Source organism: Andrographis paniculata, unplaced genomic scaffold (assembly GCF_009805555.1).
Source record: "Andrographis paniculata isolate CXL003 unplaced genomic scaffold, ASM980555v1 Contig58END, whole genome shotgun sequence".
In the NCBI taxonomy this organism is placed as follows: Eukaryota; Viridiplantae; Streptophyta; class Magnoliopsida; order Lamiales; family Acanthaceae; genus Andrographis; species Andrographis paniculata.
In genome coordinates this window covers 1,993,423-2,006,464 of record NW_026137593.1, presented here as the reverse complement: position 1 = coordinate 2,006,464, position 13,042 = coordinate 1,993,423, and the positions used below count along the sequence as shown (strand labels likewise).

The following is a 13,042-nucleotide window of genomic DNA, read 5'->3' as shown; positions in this document are numbered from 1 at the left end:
CTGAGAAACTGTACTGAAAACCGTCGCCCGAACGGTTACAACGTCTCCTTTCCAACCGTCTTCCAACCCTTCTCCTGCTGACACGTGTCCTCAGCGGACCAAAATTATCATTATATTTCACTCTTTGAGCCGACCACAGACCTTCCGCCCTTTTGGCTCGACTGCCAATCTACAACCGTATTGGTCCGACTGCCAATCCTCCCGACTTGCAAACCATCCGACTTGTTTGGTTCAGCTACAAACCTCCCGACTAACAGACCATCCGACTTATTGGTCCAGCCGCAAACCTCCCGACTGACAAACCATCCGACTTATTGATCCAGTCGCAGAGTCCCGACCTGAGGACCTCCCGACCTGTCCCGACCTGAGGACTTTCCGTCCTGAGGACTTTTCGACCTGAGGACCTCCCGACCTGAGGACTTCCCGACCTAAGGACTTCCCGACCTGAGGACCTCCCGACCTGAGGTCTTTCCGTCTTGATGACTTTCCGTCTTGAGGACCTCCCGACCTGTGGACCTTCCGACCTGAGGACCTCCCGACCTGAGGACTTTCCGTCCTGAGGACTTTCCGACCTGCGGACCTCCCGACCTATATTTTCCTTAGAAATAAACCTATTTTCCTTGAGTTCCCCACGGTGTCCTTCAGCCAGTTCGATCAACTCTATTGCCAGGCCCATTTTTTCTTTTACCTTGGGCTTTTTAACCTAATTCTAAATTTCATACGTAACAACTTGCCCTCCGCCAAGGGACTTTCAAACGCCATTTATCAATCGTCGTTTGGAAGTTCATAAATCACAACCCTCCTGAAAAATTCCCTTAGCAACTGCACCAGTTACTGCAACACTCCTGATTAACTTCCCTTTCTTCAATACGAGCCTTTGTGAATCACAATCTCAACAACTCTAACCATGGCGAATCGATACGTCCCTGCACTTCTCATCGATGGATCAATCCCTGAAACCACTCTTATGTCGATGAAAATGCACACACCAACTATTCGTCATATTGCACAACTGCTGAAGACTCCAACCGTATGAGGGAAGTCTTGGAGGCAAAGAATCTGCTGGCGATCAGCAGCCCCAACTACAACGCGACGCATCTTCATGACAGCATCAAAACACACTTGACGGATACCAAGGATCTCTACCGCACCTGGTACCAGAGAATAGCAGAATATTACCAGGAGCAATGAAAAACTCAACAAATCGATCAAGCTATACGTCTGTCAACTCTCCCATGCCATTTATATGAGAAAGTCCTCCTGGCCATGGCAGCGTTTTGGCACTCTGAGGTTTGCACCTTCCTTCTTCCAACAGCCCCCATCGGCCCCACCCTCATGGATGTAGCCATGATTGCTCATCTGCCAATCGTTGGGGAAGACCCTGTAATGGGTGCCCTAGATGGGCAAGAGCCCAACGCAGACCACTTGGGCTGGTCTCTGACAGATGTGAGAGAATGGGGCTGGACTAAATTTCTAAATGACCAACAAGGAGCCGACGGGACCCCTATAACCGACCGAGAGCACACAGCTTTTCTGCTCTTTTGGCTCTGTAAGTATGTTGTAGTCTCTCCTTCGAAATGTGTCCTGCCTTCTCATCTTGATCTTGCTATACACATAGCCTCGGGTCGGTTCTTTTTGTTGGGCACCCTTTTCCTTGCCAATCTCTTTGAAGGGCTATCCAGGGTCAGTGTCCGTCTTACTGATAAAGATGGTAATAAGTTAGACACTGCTGCATCGGGTCCTTTTTGGTTCCTAGAACTATGGTTCCGTCTCTATTTTCCCGACGCCTTCCAACTTGGTCATCCTCCTGTTACCCCCACACTTGAGAAATCCCTAGGAATAGCCCTTAACCGACTTTTCTTAGGTCGTAATAACCTCCAAGCGTCTGATCCAATCATAATTGCTATCCTTACTGATAATCGAAATGATAACCATTTTTACCCACACAAAAGGTATATCGGTTATGCATCCGGCTTGTTTTGGCCATTCCCTGTTCCATCACCTTTGTCTCAACCAAATTCACTTCCACATCCAACTTACCCTTTTTCCTGGGATGTTGCCCTTAAACCCAGGTCTTTATTTATCAGCAAGAAAATCGATAAAAAGGGTCCCAAAATACTTTATACCTTCAACTATCAACCTCAATTTATGGCACGCCAATTCGGCTGCCAACAAGGCTTGCCTGGTCCCATTGCTCATCCTCATTTACTAATTCAAAGTCTGGATAGGAGGGCCATTCCTGATGCAATCGCCCCATACGTATCCCAACTCACAAATTATATCACTTCTAACTCTTACATTCCTCATAAATCTTCTTCAACTTCAGTTGAGTCTTTTCGGGAGTGGTGGTCGGTTACTTGGGCCTTGATTGCCCCTGACAAGGATCGTTTACTGGGCATACTTCTTCCCCCACCTGCAATAACGTTAGGAATGACCCCTCTGACCAACACCCAAAGGAATTTAATTACTCAGGGCAACAAGTCGGGTGCTTCACAAAGGAAGAGAAGAGCCTCTCAAACTCAGACTATTCCCCCTTCTGGGGACAATCAACCTTCCTCAACAAAACGCCCATCAGGTCGGCCCCTTATAAGGACCCGACCCCGTTAAGGTATACTCTCAATTTAACTTGAATCTTTCCTTAACAAGGTATTAATCCTTAGTTTATACTCAGGTGTGGCTTTGGCTCGGGCGACCTCCCAACCTGCTTCCCGACCAACTAAAATAGCAGAACCACCAACTGACCAACTGCCAGAACCTGAGCCTCCGACCAAGCGCCGGGCTTCGAATAAAATACCCTCAGCCGTTGAACAGGCAACAACAAGAGTCTCATCTCCTAGTGAGGCGACTGCTTCAGAAATGGGCAGGTTACCTTATGCTACTTCAGACCCATCCCTACCCACTATGGCACCGGTGGCCATACCTATGTCTGCTTCTGCTGCCTCTGACGCAACCGTCCCAGACACATCAAACCAAAGAGCGGCCGACTTGGAGTTTGCCGACCCAGAGGCAGCCGACTTGGAGGTTGCCGACCCAAGAGCAGCCGACTTGGAGATTGTCAACTCAAGGGCAGCCGACCCTCTTCCAGAAGCAGATAGGCGGGAAGATGAACATGCACCTGTACCACCAAGAGGTCTCTTACAGGAATTACCAGAAATCCCCTCATCTGACTCAGAGACCTCTGTCAACTTGGTAAACACTCACTCTTCATTCCAATTAAAACTGATGTTCACCTGATATCAAGTATATCTTATTCTCATTCATTCAGGGACCTAGATCTAAACCTCACCGCCCATTGGAAGCAGCCGACAAGTCGGCTATTGAAATACCAACCGACCAGCCCTCCAAACTTATGGCTATTTTGGCTCCTTCAACAACCACCATCCGTCCAGAGGTATGTGCAACCTTTCACAATCAATTTTCAATATTCATTCTTCATTCAGTCTGAGATAAACAATCTTTCACTGCAGGGATGTTCTAATCTAGCCCTCTTGTCGGCTGTCCTCATTGCAACGAATGTCCAAGCTGTGATTGCACAAACTGTTGACCAATCTTTCCCTGACCTGGGATCATATTTTCTTGACAGCCTTCTTCCAGGCATTGGTTGTCTCTTGTTCCAAATGTCTTTCAAAATTGGCTGCTGCCCCCATTCTTCACCAATTGATGGAGCGACTGTCCGAACTCAGAAATGAAGTTCTGTTCGCCTAACTTTTGACAGCTGAGACACCCTTGCCTGATTTGGATCGAATAAGCCTGGCTTCTTCCTTGACCAAAACCAAGGAATCCATTCAACAAGCAGTCGGCCGACTAGAAGGCCTGAATAATGCCAAGGTACAAATAGAGGGGTCAATCCAACAAAAGGAAGCAGAGCTGAAGGCGCTCCATCAAGAGAGGTCTGTCCTGGAAGGACATATCAACGATGAGCAACGCCTGATTGATCGGTACCAAAGCAATGCAGCCGGCCTAGACCAGGAGTTGAAGATTCACGCCCGATCCCAACTCATAAAGCAGTACCAGTCAGCTGCTAATCATAGGCGACGCTCCAGAACAGAAGACAAATGGTCCCAAATAAAAATTGTATTAGGATCTCTTTTGTAATTTTTGACTTCGTAAATATTTTTCTCTCCTTTTATTGAAGATCACCTCCCAAATGTCCAACTCTTCGGGAACCAAACAATTCATCTTCTTTATAAACACTTGCAGTCCTTGCACATCCTCAGATAGCATTTACTCACAAATCCACTTTGCACACGCCTGCCAAACAATATTAAAATGCCTTCTCACCATCCTCATGTTCCTGTAAACAACTGGCAAGGTGTTATCCAACCCTTTTTTGTGGCTAATCATCCAGTTGGAGGTCATGCTGAAGACCTGCTATACATCCTCAAACAATTAGACTTCAAGTTCAGGTTTTCCCAACGAGGCAGAAAGACCATCCACCGTGTCATTTGCCTGATGGAAAACGTGCTAGAAGGATATGAGACCCTTCGGGATATCCAAAGTTGCCTTCCCGACATTGATCATCATATGGATTTGATTGAACACCACGTGACAGCCTTGCTTCCAGACCTTGGCTGGGATCATACCTTCTCCAATCAACGTGTAGTCTTTTCCAGATTGCCCACTCTTGTTGACCGTGAACGCCAAGCTTTGACAGATATGAAAGCCCGAACTGATTATGATCTTGAGAAAATGCAAGATCCGTGGGAGAAATACCGACCTAGCTTAGAAGACCTTATTGATGAGGAGCCAGAACTTATCCCTAACCATTGGAATGAGGATTCTGACTTAGGAGAGAGTGATCCTCGGCAGGATCCAACATCTGACAATGAATGAACCCTTGTTAGGTTCAAACCCTTGGCAAATGGGTTCTGACAACTTACTTTTTCATGCTTTCTTGTAATCTGAAAAGGTAGGAAAATACCTCTTCAGATACCTAGCATTAATACAATCATGTACCCTTTGACCCTCTTGATTTATGATAATAAAGACACCATTTCCAATTTTCTTTTTGAATTATGAATGGCCCCTCCCAATTTGGGGACCACTTTCCTAATTGATCAACCTTTTTATAAGTTGAAAGAATAGTCTTCCAGACCAGGTCTCCTTCTTTGAATGTTCTGTAGAAAATCTTATTCCTATAAGTCTTGGCCCTGATCTCATTTTGCTTCACAATCTGATCAATTGCATGAGGTCGGTTGACATCCAGACTTTCCAATTGCTGCAACATCATTTGTTCATATTCCTCAATTAATCCATCATTAGTAAAGTTTGTGCGTCCAGATGAAACTTGCACTTCTGCTGGCAACACTGCATCTTGTCCAAAAGTAAGTTGATATGGTGAAAACCCTGTGGCAAAACTTTTGTTATTCCTATGTGCCCATAGGGCTCGAGGTAACAACAAATGCCATTTCCTTGGGTTCCCTTCAATTGTTTTCTTGATGATCCCAATAATAATCTTGTTAGCTGCTTCCGCCTGCCCATTAGCTTGAGGATAATAAGGCGAGGAATGATTCAGCCGAATGCCAAATTCTGCCAAGAAACTTAAAAAATTCTCCCCAGTAAAGACCAAACCTTGGTCGGTTTTCACTGATGAGGTATGCCATATCTATATATGATCTTATTCGACACAAAATCAATAACCTCCTTCTGATCCACACTTTTCAAAGCAACCGCCTCCACCCATTTGGTAAAATAGTCTGTTGCAACCAAGATAAAACAATGATTCTTGGATGAGGGAGGATGTATTTTCCCAATGATATCCATAGCCCAAGATTTAAAGGGCCATGGTTTCACCATCGCTTGCAATTCTGTTACTGGCAAATGAATTAGTTGCCCATGTCTCTAACATTCTTGACGGCCCTTGGCAAATTGTATGCAGTCTTCGTAAATCTTTGGCCAAAAGAAACATAAACGATGAATAGCCCATCTCATGTTCAGGCCTGCCCGATGAGCTCCACATATTCCACTATGTACCTCTGTCATCACCTCCAAAGCTTGCTCAGGACCCAAACATTTCAAAAGCAATCCTTCGAATGTCCTTTTATATAACACTCCTTCTACCAATTGAAATCGTAAAGCTTTCAATCGACTTCCAATTGGTACATTTGCTCCTGGATCTTGCAAATACATGACACATTCTGTCCTCCAGTCGGTTCCTGCTCCAGTCTGCCAGACAGTTCCTTCTTCAGTCCTCCAGTCGGCTCCTGTTTCAATCTCAGGGCCGACCTCTGCGCACATACCTTTTAGAATTCCCTTGCAAGCTTTTTGAGCTAAATCATCTGCAAACTGATTCTCCTCTCTAGGGACGAACTCGATTATCACTTCGGAGATCTTTGATAGCAAACATACTTTTTGTTCACCTGGTTAATCACCAATTGAGAGTCCCCTTTTATAATAACCGACTGAACTTTTCTGGCTATCAATGCTTCCAATCCCAAGATCAAAGCTTTATATTCTGCTGAATTATGGGTCATATCTTCCAATTGAAGCTGCAAATTGACCCTTTGGCCGTCTGGTCCTTCCAACAGGACGCTTGCACCAGATCTGTTTCCTGAGGTAGAACCATCAAAAAACATTAACCAATTTCGGGTGCTTACATAAGATACATACCCAGTCGGCTGCTCCTCACGACCTGCAAAATCTGCTAGAAAGTCTGCCACTGCCTGACCTTTAACCGCCCTCAAGGGAGAATGATACAAATCAAAAGGGGCTAATTTAATTGTCCACTTCATAAGTCTCCCCTGCATTTTGGGTCTTTTCAAAATTAATTTGATGAGATCAACTTTTGAAATAACTTCAACTCTTCTAGGCAGCATATAATGTTCAAGTTTGGTGCATGCAAACACCAGTGAATAACACATTTTCTCTGGCATCGTGTAATTTAATTCTGGCCCTGTGAGAGTTCTACTCAAATAATAAATTGCCCTTTCCTTTCCATCATCTTCATCTTGAGCCAATAAGCAACTGACCACTTCATGAGTATTTGCCAAATAAAGTTTGAGGGGCCGACCTTCCTTGGGAGGCATCAACACAGGTGGTTGAGTTAATGCCTGCTTTATAGCCTCCAAAGCCATCTGTTGGTCTGGTCCCCACTCAAAGGGGTTTCCTTCTGCTCTTAATAACCTAGTGATTGGTCTGACCTTGCCTGCAGCATTGGAAATGAACCGCCTGAGATAATTCACTTTCCCCAACAGACTTTGAATCTCTTTAATTGTTTGAGGTGGTCGGTTGGTAAGAATTGCCTTGGCTTTGTTAGCATCGATCTCGATACCCCTCTCATGAACCAAAAACCCCAGAAAACTCCCAGTTGTTATACCGAAAGAACACTTAGTTGGGTTCATTTTCAATTTATATTTCTTCATCCGACTGAAAGCATCCTTAAGATCCCTCAAATGTTCCTCAAAACTAGAAGACTTGACAATAACATCATCAATGTAGACTTCCATAGACTTACCAATGAGGTCATGAAAGATTGCATTCATTGCCCTCTGATAACTCGCCCCAGCATTCTTCAAGCCAAAAGGCATAACCGTCCACTCGTAAATGCCTAATGCTCCTGGGCATCTAAATGCTGTCTTGTGAATATCTTCCTATGCCAGAAAGATTTGGTTATATCCCGCATAACCATCAATCAAACTAAGAATTCTGTGCCCTGCTGCTGAGTTAATTAGCATGTCGGCCATAGGCATCACATACTCGTCTTTAGGGGTGGCCATGTTAAGATCTCTGAAATCAATGCATATCCTGATCTTACCATTTTTCTTAACCACTGGTACAATGTTGGCCAACCAGTCTGCATAACGGCAATGTCGGATGAAACCTACTTTAAGAAGCTTCTGAATCTCTTCTTTAATCTGAGGCATCATATCAGGACTCATACGTCTTGGAGATTGTTTACAAGGTTTGAAATCCATCTTAATGGGCAATCGATGTTCTATCAGACTTCGCTCCAATACAGGCATTTCTGAATAGTCCCATGCTAAACAATCAATATTGTTTCTTATAACTTCTAGCATTAATGTTTGTTGCTCTTTAGACAAATAACCACTCATCCTAATTACCTTTGGAACCAAGTCGGTTCCTAAATTAAACTCCAGCAAAGGATCTTGTGCTGAGAAAGTTGGCTCTGTTTTTTCTAACAAATCAGGCCAACGAAATTGTTCATCTTCTTGGAAATGAACATCACACTTTTCTATTTTTTCTACTTTTTTCAAAAGCTGATCTAAATAATACTTATTAATAAGTAAATTACAATCTTGCAATTCTGCTTCTTCCATAAGAAAAGTATTATATAAAGTAGGTCTGGCTTACTAAAGAGCCATATAGTACAACTGTTCTTTAAAAGAACATTGAATTCTGCCCAATGAACTTAAAACCCTTCTTTGGGTAGTCATTAGCCATAAAAAACTGATACATTGGAGGTACATGACCAGAATAGAAAACTGATTCTTCTATTTGTTCTGATACTCCAAAAGGATTGTCATTTACCTCCATTTTAAAAACCTGATTGCCTTCCCAGAACATCAATTGCTGATGCAGTGTTGATGGCACACATTTAGATGCATAAATCCAATCTCGTCCAAGCAGGATTGAATATGTGATGTCTGCATCCACCACGAAGAAGACATAAGAAATCTTCTTTGGACCGACTTCAATGGAGGCGACCAGCATGCCTTCTGGTTTAGTCGGCTGCCCTGTAAAGCTAGTCATCTCAAAATCCACAAGAGATAGATCATGAATCCCCTTCCCTAACTTTTTTAGAGTCTTTAATGGCATTACATTGAAAACGGCCCCATTATCTATGAAAACCTTCGTAATTGGTTTCCCACAAATATGAGTATTAACGTATAGGGGCTTCAAATGAGACGCCACACCTTCTGGAGTGGGAGGGAAGACTACTGGAGGGACCACTGATTGAAAGTCAGGATCTGCAATTTTTGCCCATTCTGGTTCTTCTACAGACTCATCCACCAGACTTGCCCACAAAGGTTCTTCCTCAACCCAATTAATTTCTGTCATTCGGCAAGGAATACGTGGCCCTAGTCGAGATTTGACAGACCTTGAATCCTTCTCTGGAATTTCATCTCCGACTTCCATTTTGTGTTAAACAGTCAAAGATTCCAAGCGAAATTCCTCTAGTGATGGGTTAATGTTAACCTTCTCACAATATTGACATCTGAAACCCTTAACTCTTTCATCAGACAGGCCTTTACCCTTCTTCTGCATGGACCGACCTCCCTCATTGTCCCGAACGCTGGTCAGCTACTTTGATGAGGCAGCCCCAATAAACCGACCTCCCTCTGCCTCATTCGGTTGCTCAAACGAACGACCCTGATGGACCGACCTTGCTTAGTATATTTGGCAGTGCCTCAGTTTTTGTTCGGTTGCTTTGATGAGGGGACCTTGTCTCTGTATTTCGCAGCGTATCTACGCATGGCATTTCGAATCTGAGTATGATTGATGCCTGGGAAGCGAGGATCCACATCAATTGGTAAAGGTTTCTTATTTCGAGTCCATTTGCTTCCGACCGTACCCGTCCTCCTGGTCGGGTGGTCCTGAACTAAAACCTGGTCCTTTAATTCCACATCAAAGGAACCATCTTGGTTGTCCCATTTTTCAGCCACTATTTTTTCACAAACTTTGAGTTTCTCCTCTGGTCGGCTATTGTTTAATGAGTTCCCTTTTTCTTTTCTGGAAGTTGCTTGTATATTAACCTTTGATGTGGTTACTTTTGGAAATGGTTGCTGCTCTACTCCCAAAGTAATATACTTGAGCCTACCTGCCTTAATCGCCTTTTGGATCTCATTTCGAAAATGAGTACATTGACTTGTATTATATGTGAAGGAATTATGCCACTTACAATATGGTCTCCCTTTAATTTCTTCCTTAGTAGCCAACCTCTGCCCCTTTGGAATTCGGAGCTGACCATCAGTTAGCAGAATGTCAAATATTTCATCGGCCTTTGAACTGTCAAAGTTCGGTTGCCCTTTAGCTTCTGTTCCTGGTGCAGGCTTTAACTTAGAGCATACATAAGGTTTCCCTGAAATTATTTCGGCCGCCATCTCTTCTGTTTGATCATAATCAAAGTCGTATGCCTCTGTTTCCATACTAGCCATATGTTGACCTTTATTACGCCTGAAATTCTGATCCCTTTCCCTGAAAAGTGATTCCAAACGTCTAGCCTTGGATGTGAGGCTTGCCAAATCCTCGACATCATGTGCAGTGAGTGCATCTCTTAGGCGACCATGCATATTTCAGACCACTAAGTTGGTCATCTCTTTTTCGTTGATTATTGTGGAACACCGTCCCTTCATTAATCGCACCCTCTCAATAAATTGTGAGGCTGACTCCTCTGGATATTGTTTCATCTCGAATAAATCAGTCAAAGAAACTGTTGGCAAGGGATTGAAAAATCTGGCATGAAATGCCATCTCTAAACCTTCCCAAGTTTGTATCTGCCCAGGCGGCAGACTTACAAACAACGAAAAAAAAGTTCTAGTTAGGGACAATCCAAACAGTTGTAACTTGTAAAAAGGGTTGTTACCAATCTCCTCTAACTGTGCTGTAAAATGCCCTACATGCTCTATAGTAGAGGACCCATCCTCTCCAGAAAAAGCATGAAAATATGGTGGCCTGTAATTCCTTGAGAGAGGATATTCATTAATAATCCTTTTTGGAAACGGTCTCTGATAAGCAGGTTGGTTGGCCATTTGAGGATTTAAACCAAACTGAACCCTCAATACGTGAGCAATTTCATCACCCAAACGAAACTGTTGATGATCAGGAACATCAATGGGATTTTGTACAGGAATATGAATGGGATCCTGCACATGTCCCCCTGGCCTTTCCTCTCTTGTAATATTCGGTTGCACATTTTCAACCCTTGGTCCCAAAGGAATATTATTTGGGAAAGTCAAAGGAGTCTTTCCTCTATCTGTTCGGTTGAAGTTTGTAGAGCTTGGAAGTGTGCTGTCCACATATGATGGCCCTGCGAAATTTGCTTGCATTCTTGATGGTGACACCCCTGGTGGCGTCTGAGTGGGTTGAAGAGTAACCCTTGACAATGCTTGATCTAACATGTTTTGCATAAGATTTTGTTGCTCCCGCAACATGTTCTGCATAAACACATTCTGCTGATTGTTCATTTGCTGAACATAAGACAACCAATCGGTAGGTAGTTGGGGAATCTCCCCTGGATTTGGCATAACTGGTGGTGAAATATTTTCTCCCACCGGTGCTGATGATGATTGAGGTTGTGTGCCTGCCATGTTGATCCTTCTGACGATTCGGCCCGACCTCAGTCGTATGAAATTCTTTGGTAATGTAGGATCAGCAATCTTGCCTTTCTCCCACTGTGGTCGCCAATTTTTTGATGTATTTTTTCAACAAACAAAAAGTAAATTCAAAGATATGGAAAATATCTGTAAACTTGATTAATTAGCGTATGAGATTAGGAATCTCTAAACACTGTACGGTACATAAGATAATTAACTGGAAATTAAAATGCTGAAAATTTAAAGTGGTGATCCCCGAATATGACTTTGCTTTGTTGAAGTTGATTGAAGATACCTTCTCCAGAAAAATCCAAACCTTTAAATACTCCCTGAGAAACTGTACTGGAAACCGTCGCCCGAACGGTTACAACGTCTCCTTTTCAACCGTCTGCCAACCCTTCTCCTGCTGACACATGTCCTCAGCAGACCAAAATTATCACTCTATTTTACTCTTTGAGCCGACCACAGACCTTCCGCCCTTTGGGCCTAACTGCCAATCTACAACCGTATTGGTTCGACTGCCAATCCTCTCGACTTGCAAACCATCCGACTTGTTTGGTCCAGCTGTAAACCTCCCGACTAACAGACCATCCGACTTATTGGTCCAGCCGCAAACCTCCCGACTGACAAACCATCCGACTTATTGATCCAGTCGCAGAACTCCCGACCTGAGGACCTCCCAACCTGTCCCGACCTAAGGACTTTCCGTCTTGAGGACTTTCCGACCTGCGGACTTCCCGACCTGAGGACCTCCCGACCTGCGGACTTTCCGTCCTGATGACTTTCCATCTTGAGGACCTCCCGACCTGAGGACTTCCCGACCTGAGGACTTTCCGACCTGAGGACCTCCCGACCTGAGGACTTCCCGATCTAAAGACTTCCCGACCTGAGGACCTCCCGACCTGAGGACTTTCCGTCCTGATGACTTTCCGTCTTGAGGACCTCCCGACCTGAGGACCTCCCGACCTGAGGACGGAACCTGAGGACTCTCTGTCCTGAGGACTTTCCGACCTGCGGACCTCCCGACCTGTATTTTCCATAGAAATAAACCTATTTTCCTTGAGTTCCTCACGGTGTCCTTCAGCCAGTTCGATCAACTCTATTGTCAGGCCCATTTTTTCTTTTACCTTGGGATTTTTAACGTAATTCTAAATTTCATACATAACAAGTATATTACCTATACTGGGCTTTGAACCTGACAATGTCGCTTGGTGCCTCATAAGGGAGTTTATTTCGGTCAAAGAGAAGTAACCAAAAGAAATTTCTCGAGGTCCCTCAACCTCTTCTCTTCTTGAGTATATATTTATGTGATGAGAGAACTTATGCTGAAAACATTTGTCTTTCTTTTGTGGGGGCTCCTGAGTCCTGGAGCTTCTCATTACTAGTCTTGTTGACCGTTCCTTGGTCAGTCTCTATATCAATTGAGATTTCTAGTTCGGGTTGAACTTCAAGACTCTACCTCTTTTGGTCATCAACCGTACCCTAGACCAACCGGTGACCTTGCATGATGGCATACCTACTTTTGGCATTTCGAATATGGGTACGATTCATACCTGGGAACTTGGAATCAATATTGGTGAGCAAGGGCCTCATATTTCAATTCCACTTATCATAGTTGGTGTGATGTGGCCTACACAAAGGCTCATCTGGTGCTAAGGCTCCATCTTTGGGTTCCGTCTCATATGACCCATGTAGTCGGTTCCATTTCTCAGCCACTTGAGCTTCATATGTCCTGAGCTTTTTAGTCTTTCCTTTTTTACATGGCGGCA

The 13,042-nt window shown here is 44.1% G+C and overlaps 1 protein-coding gene across 2 annotated transcripts in view; it reads right to left on the bottom strand.

Moving 5' to 3' along the window:
• The window catches only part of LOC127257654 (uncharacterized), a 113,709-nt gene extending 101,571 nt beyond the window's left edge, over nucleotides 1-12,138 (bottom strand). Inside the window, exon 1 of one of the 2 annotated variants that reach the window (XM_051284116.1) lies at nucleotides 12,112-12,138. The gene's annotated coding sequence lies outside the window, so the exon portion shown is untranslated. Of the gene's footprint in view, nucleotides 1-396; nucleotides 485-12,111 lie in introns of those variants that run through there. The other variant, XM_051284115.1, reaches the window with a different exon arrangement.
• Nucleotides 12,139-13,042: the final 904 nt, after the last annotated feature.